The sequence below is a fragment of the Tupaia chinensis genome, unplaced genomic scaffold, assembly GCF_000334495.1.
Source record: "Tupaia chinensis unplaced genomic scaffold, TupChi_1.0 Scaffold000070_1, whole genome shotgun sequence".
NCBI lineage: Eukaryota > Metazoa > Chordata > Mammalia > Scandentia > Tupaiidae > Tupaia > Tupaia belangeri.
Window position 1 is genome coordinate 656,276 of NW_006159530.1, and position 7,216 is coordinate 663,491.

Consider the following 7,216-nt stretch of genomic DNA (forward strand, 5'->3'; position numbering starts at 1 on the left):
CCTCCCACTCAGTTCTCCGGCTTTAAGCTCTGGACAGAGTTCCAGGGCCACTCCTGCCTCTGAGGCTGAGTGTGGGCGCCGCTCCTGCCTCTGAGGCTGAGTATGGGCTGAGTCACGTTCCCAGCGTCCCAGCATCTCCAGCTTACGGGGGCCCGCTGTAGGGCTTGCCAGCAGCCGTACCCTCGCAAGTCAATTCCCTGTGAAGCCCCCTCTCGTATACCCATACGCCCCCTGGTTCTGTCTCCCTGGAGAGCCCTCATTCAGGGGGTCATCTTTCTGAATGAGCACCCTGGGTCTCCTCTCAGCCCCAGACTTTCCCAGGACTAGCAGTCTTCTTAGCCAGGTGTTGAGCTCTCCAGGCTGTCTCGGTCTCTGCAGCCAGCCTCATCACCTCCGCTGTCCAGAGAAACTCTCCATCCCAGAGCTTATCTTCTCTCCAGTCCCCGAGCATGTAGATTAATGTCTTTACTGACCCTGCATCTCCATGTCTGCCCTCCCCCAGCTGTGTTCTTTATCAAAGTCTGTTCCCTTTTTAAAGCCCATCTTGAGCCTGACCTCCTCCTTGAAGCCTTTCCTGACCAGGCTGGGACGGGTGGGAGCAGGGGTAGGGAGGATAATGTTTCTCTTTCTCTTCCTTCTATGTCACTCAGAAAATGGGTGCCTCTTATTTTAATTCTTTTAAAAGAATTATTTATTAAATTTTGTTTGTTGTTATTATTATTTTAAAGTTTGCTATAGGGCACATGTGCTCACCAGAGAGAGAGACAAAGAGAGAGAGCGAGCAGGGAAGTGAGAGAGCAAGCCACCGGGTCTAGGACTTGAATGGTGGTCGGCCATGTGGGACTCCAGTGCCTCAACCATCATGCCACCAGCTGGACTTTCAGTTTAATTTTTTCAAAAAGCACCTTTATTTATTTCTCCCATGAGGAAGAGACAGACAGACACGCATACACTCCCACACACAGGGGCTGGATGCTACAACTCACCCTTATATACTTGAAGACTCATCTTAAACTCACTTCCCTGTTAAACAGTCAGCGGGCCTGACCTATGCCTCTGGAAGAACTAGTCTCCTGCCCTCGCATCCCTATTATGCCTACTGTCTACTTACGGTATGATAATTCTTCGCTGCCAAAAGACTTGCGAAGCACATGGCCCTTGCAGAATGGAGAAGTGGAGAAAGAATGAGTGCAGTGTGACCATGCCCCACGGGGCGTGCTTTCTGCCTCTCTCTCTCGCCACTGCATGCACCCTCGGGCAACAATATATATATTAATAAAAAGTGTCTCATTATGGGTCTATACCTCCCTTAAGTCCCCGGCCACCCCTGGGAAACAATTATAGCAAGAATACTTGTTAAATATGATTCCGTTTATTGCCTTTGACCGAAAGGCTTTTTGACCAAAAGCTGTTGAATTAATAAATATTTCTTGCCTGGAATATTAAGCAGGGCTAAAAAGCACAGTAATTAACTTTAACATGAAAAAGAATCTTCTGAATTAGGAAAGCAGGGAATGGTTACAACATCCAGATGAGATGATTGGACAAATCTATATGAGAAAGGGGACAGAAACCTGCCAGAAACCTGACCTTCTTCCTTCAATTCAACGTTTTTCCGATATGGCTAAAAAAAACCCCACAGGTGTCTAAAGAGAAGGATGGCTGGTAGGCAGCTGGAGAGCTCTGACGGTGGCCATAACCTTTCATTGCATTTGCTCCTCGTCCTTCAGGGCTAGGGCGGCGTGGAGAAAGAGGAAGGGACGCTGGCTGATGCTTCCCATGCAGCCTGTCCTCACTCCTTCTCTGGTTTTGTCCACACCAGCAAGCTGTTGACGAAAGCGTGGAACGCAACAGGCACTCCTACCTGGAAATGGATTTGAAAGAGTTTTTCATTCATAAGAACAACATGCATTCTTTTGTAGCAAGAAAGACTTACCTTTAAAACCAAAATAAATGATTCAGTAGGAAACGTGTCTTGCTCTTGGTTTAGGAGTGGGTGGAGTCAGCTTCGATTAAGGGGCAAAAATATGTAGGTCAGGATCACAATTGTGGCACCTGTTCGGGGAAACAGTTCAAACGATTGCTTTATTGTTCATGTCGTAAGACATCACAATAAATTAAACTGGGAATAGAGATCAGCAGTGACAACAGATGCTTTTTTTTTTTCTCAAACAGAAATCACTTAATAGGTTTTCTGCCATTGCTTTAATTGGGCTAGTGAGGGTTAGGGGTGGAGCAGTAAGGCAACTGGAGACATATGGAAAGGTCCTGGGTTTGCATCCTGGGACCTCCCTCTATGCGCTGGGTGTGTGTGCCTATGATCTGGGCTGGCTGGGGTGGATTACAGCATGAAGACCGTGTAGACGATGTCTGTCTCTTTTTCTTTTGCTCTCTCACATGGAGGAATAGAACCAATTTTAAAATGGGCTGACGATTTCCAACTCTCTATGACCCAGAGAAACACTGCCAAGTGAAAGTGGTACCTTGAAAAAATAATTTGAGCTTTTGGAAGCTAAGTGTAATCCAATGATAGGAATTCACCGTGTTGTTAAGGTTTAATATCATTTATACAGAGGTCTGGGGACTTCTGCCCGCCTGTGTATCTGAGCACTGTCGGCCAGGCTGGCATTCTCTTCATTCTCTGTGAGCTGCACTCCTGCAAGGATTCCTAAGACTTACTGCCTTATGACCTACATGCATTGTTTCCCCTCTCAACCTCAGTTTCCTCATCAGTAAAATGGGGATGATGACTGTACTTAACACGTATGGTCAAGCGAAACAAAGCAAACTCAGCATGGCAAAGCAGGTATTTAGATTGAAAGCAAATGGATTTTCTCACTTCCAAGTAGGTGCTAAAAGCAAAGTTGGTGTCACCTCATTTATAACCCATCATTTTGTGACAGAGGGACTACTGAGTTAGGCGTCCTAGTCCTAGTCCACAGTTAGGACTAGGTGAGTTATTAATCTCCCTGGGTTTAGAGTTTGTCTTCATATATCTAAGGAACTGGATTAGATGATCTCAAAAGTAACATCCAGGTCTGAAGTTCTATGATTTAGGAATTTTTTTTAACAATTAATTTGTAATCAAAGGTAACATACAAAGTATTATATTGGGGCCAGCAAGTGGCATGGTGGTTAAGAAACTGGACTCCCATGTGGTTGAGTGAGGTTCAAGTCCTGGACCTGGTGGCTTGAGAGTCAGGCTGGGTGCATGTGTGTGAGTGCCCAGAATCCCTAGAGGAGACAGAGGAGGGGATTATGGTGGGGCCATTCCTCCTGTGTGTGTGGGGGGGGAAGTGACTCCTCATTGTCTCTCTCTCCGTGTCTCTCTCTGGTGAGCACATGTGCTCTATAGCAAAAACTAACCAAATGAAATAAATTTTTTTAAAAGAAAGTATTCTCTGAGTATCCAAGTTATATTTTAATGAAGTGTACTTTAATTGAAATTCGTATTATGCAATGTTTAACACACGAAAGGGTATAGAAAGTAATGCCTGTACCTGTGATTCATTGTAAAAAATGAAATTTGCTCCTTTTATGGATTTGGGAATGGCGTAGGTGAAATTCAGCTGTATTTAAAGGTGTAAAAACAAGATTGAAATCACTGGTTAAAAAGAAGGAAGTTCCTCTGGATGCCATTGTTCCTGGAAGAAGGGTGTTTCGTGCCTGCGTGGCTCTGATGTTAGACCAGGCGGAGACCAAAGCTGAGGACAGGCTCTCCTTTTTGGAATATTTCATCCGACTGAAATGGAATGAATACGCTCACAACACACACCTACATAATACATGGTATTAATGAATTAGTGAACCTGACGTGCATCTCATTTGCAATAAGAAGCTTGCCACGGCGATCCAGGCATGCTGAACAAGACTTCTCCACTCAGAATCGACCTGGCTCCTTTCCTCTCTAAACGTGTAACCTGGAGCAAACTAAGGAGACCTTTGGGCTTCAGTGTTCAGGAAAAATGAGACTAACCTGACGACTACTGTATATATATATATATATTTTTTTTTTTTTTTTGAGAGGTTTTCACTATAGGGCGCGTGTGCTCGCCAGACGGACAGAGAGGGACAGAGAGACAGAAAGTGAGAAATCACCCGCCCCAGGGGAGATGGCCATGCCGCAATCCCTTCTCCTCCATTCTCCTCTCGGGATCTTGGGCACGCACGCACACACGCCCGGCGTGAGTTTAAGCCACTGGGTCCGGGACGCGAACTGTGGTCGACTATGTGGGAGTCCAGCGACATAGCCATTGCGCTAACTTCTGGTCCCGATCACAGCTACTGTATTAAATGAGGTAATTACACATAAGTCTCTAAGAATGCTGTCTGACACACAGAGAAAGCTAATGAATATTAGCTATCATCATTATTATTCAGTTCCATATATAATTATTGGATGTCTGCTATGTAGTAGTCTCCGTACAAGACCCCGAAATGCCTCTGGGGCTTCAGCCTTTTTGTTTGTGTGTTGTCTTCAAACAGAATTATAGACTTACAGATGAAATTCTGGGGGTCCAGCAGGTGGTATAGTGGTTAAGGCGCTGGACTCCTATATGGCTGACCGTGGTTCAAGTCCCGGATCTAGCTGGGTGAGTGTGCATGCATGCCCCAAATCTCAGGAGAATGGATTGCAGCATGGCCATCACCCCGGGAGAGGGGGCGTGATGTCTCACTTTCTCTCTCACTGTCTCTCTGTCTCTTCAACAAGAGCACACACCCTACGGCAAAAACCTAAAACAAAACACAACAAAAAATGAAATTCTGGTAAATTCATCAGTGTAGTGACACCCAAGTTAATCTACAAAAAAGGCCCCTTAGAGTCAGAGGATGTTTCGCGTTGGGGAGAAAATATGAAATGTAAATGAAGCAGTTACTTCAAGTCTTGCCTTTACCGAGTCCCTGCGCCAGGTTTTAAAGAGTGCATTTGTGATGCATATTAAAACCATAGTGACATTCAAAGAGTCAAACAGGCCTGATTAGACTTTCATGTCTTGTATTTATAAAAAGGTTAGTGGTGCATTTCTTCAGTGTAAATTATTTTTGGTTCCTACAAATATTTATGAATACAATAAAGTCTATACGGGATAATATATGTGATTAATTTGTATCCATCATCGGCTTGCTTTTATTTAAGGAATTATCCCAGAGATACAACATCTTGACCAATAATTTCAGCAGGTCGGGCGTAGACAATATTTAGAAAAGGGTAATTGGACTCCAACGCTCTGGGACAGAATGAGAAATACAATCATGGCAATCATGTATTCTGCTGTATAAATTTATCACGGAAACAGGCTAGGAACACACACCCTTTGTAAGCACTTTCAATGCGATGTCCTTTGGTATCAAGCCTTGACTCTATAACAAGCAATCAGTGATGTTTGGGCTGCAAGTTGCCTTGGGTGGATTAAGAAAGGATTGGGACCAGCAGATGGCATAATGGTTACATCGCTGGACTCCCACATGGTTGACCACAGTTTGAGTCCTGGACCTGGCGCCTTGAAACTCATGCCCGGCCTGTGTGCATACATGCCCAAAACCCTGACAGGAGAAGGGATTTCCACATGGCCATCTTCCGGGAGGGTGATTTCTCCGTTTCTGTCTCTGGTGCACATGGGCTCTATAGCAAAAATCTCCCTTAAAAAAAAGAAAAAAGGAAGGATTAAAGTTATGAATCCAACAGAGGAGCTGACCATGTGGTCTAATTGATGTCAGGTTTGACTGTTCTGGGCATTGGCTAGTTTGGTTGCTTTTGGAGACTTTGGGGGTAATATCAAGTCATGGAAGTCACAGTTATCGTGCAACTCTACCTATAATGTTTTTTTAAGAATTATTTCATTTGACTTTATTCATTTATTTATTTATTTAATTTTTTTTCTTTAGAAGTTTTTGCTATAGGGCGCGTGCGCTCACCAGACAGACAGAGACAGACAGAGAGACAGAAAGTGAGAAATCACCCCCCAGGGGGGATGGTCACGCTGCAATCCCTTCTCCTCCATTCTCCTCTCGGCATCTTGGGCACGCACGCACACGTGCCTGGCGTGAGTTTTAAGTCACCGGGTCCGGGACGCGAACTGCTGTCGACTATGTGGGAGTCCAGCGACATAGCCATTACGCTAACTGCTGGTCCCAACTTTATTTATTTTTAATTTGCCTAGAGAAAGAGAGGGAGAGAGGGAGAGGGAGAGAGGGAGAGGGAGGGAGGGAGGGAAGGAGGGAAGGAGGTTGGGAGGGAGGCAGGAAAAGAGAGAGAGAAAGCCACTTGGTCCAGGACTCAAACCAAAGTCCGCCATGTGGGAGTCCAGTGCCCCTTTGCCACCATGCCACCTGCTGGCCCCCTATACTGAATCTTTGGTCATCAACTTCTCCTGCCCCTTCACTTGCACATACATGTTGCACTGTTAAAGAGATGAACTGTATCAGGGGCCAGCAGGTGGCAGGGTGGTTGAGGCCCTGGATTCTCACATGACTGACCCCAAGTTTGAGTCCCAGTCCTGGTGCCTTGCTTTCTCACTTTGTCTCTCCCTCTCTCTCATGAGTGCATGTGCCCTATAGCAAATTAAAATAATAATAAAGAAATAACTCCTTTTAAAGAAAGAAAGACATGTACTGTCTACAGCCCTTCCAGACCCAATCTCTTCCAAGTTAGAAACAATCAGATACCTTTTCTCAAAAACATTCGATGTAAAGAAGTGACCAGTCATCTTAAAAACAGGCAAACCGAACTGAAGCATTTACTAAGACGGGAACAAAAACATGCCAGGCAGGAAGAACCTGGAAGTTCATTTTATTATAGGAGTCGTTTCTTTAAGAACATAAACGCGTTCTGGGCCCTCATTCCAGGCACTCCTTTCCTGCATACTCCACTTCCACATGGGTGACAGCTTTTTAATACTGGAAGCCTCCCCAAAAGCAATTCCCCTCCCCATCGCACAACTCAGGAATCCCTGCTCAAGGGAACAAAAAGTGCCCGAGACACTCCCCACTACCCCCTCAGTGTGGACAGACTTGATTCCCAGGGGAAAGGGGGTTCTTGGACCTAATAGGGCGAAACTTGGGCCATCGCGGTAAAACAGAAAAACAAACGCTAAACGCCGCCCCTCCCCCGCCAAAAACAAAAACATAAACAAAAAGCAGCCCGGGCGCTGCCACTGCGGCCGCTAAGGACGCGCGGCCCGGCACGGGCGGAGCTGGGTCCCCGAGAGCCCGCGGG

General features: G+C 45.7%; 1 long non-coding RNA gene across 1 annotated transcript in view; it reads right to left on the reverse strand.

The window, feature by feature from the left end:
- Positions 1-1,666: 1,666 nt before the first annotated feature.
- The window catches only part of LOC106733681 (uncharacterized), a 6,141-nt gene continuing 591 nt past the window's right edge, over positions 1,667-7,216 (reverse strand). Inside the window, exons 2-3 of the long non-coding RNA XR_001369621.1 lie at positions 1,937-2,055; positions 1,667-1,864 (exon numbers count right to left, since the gene is read on the reverse strand). This is a non-coding gene — a long non-coding RNA (uncharacterized LOC106733681). The remainder of the gene's footprint in view (positions 1,865-1,936; positions 2,056-7,216) is intronic.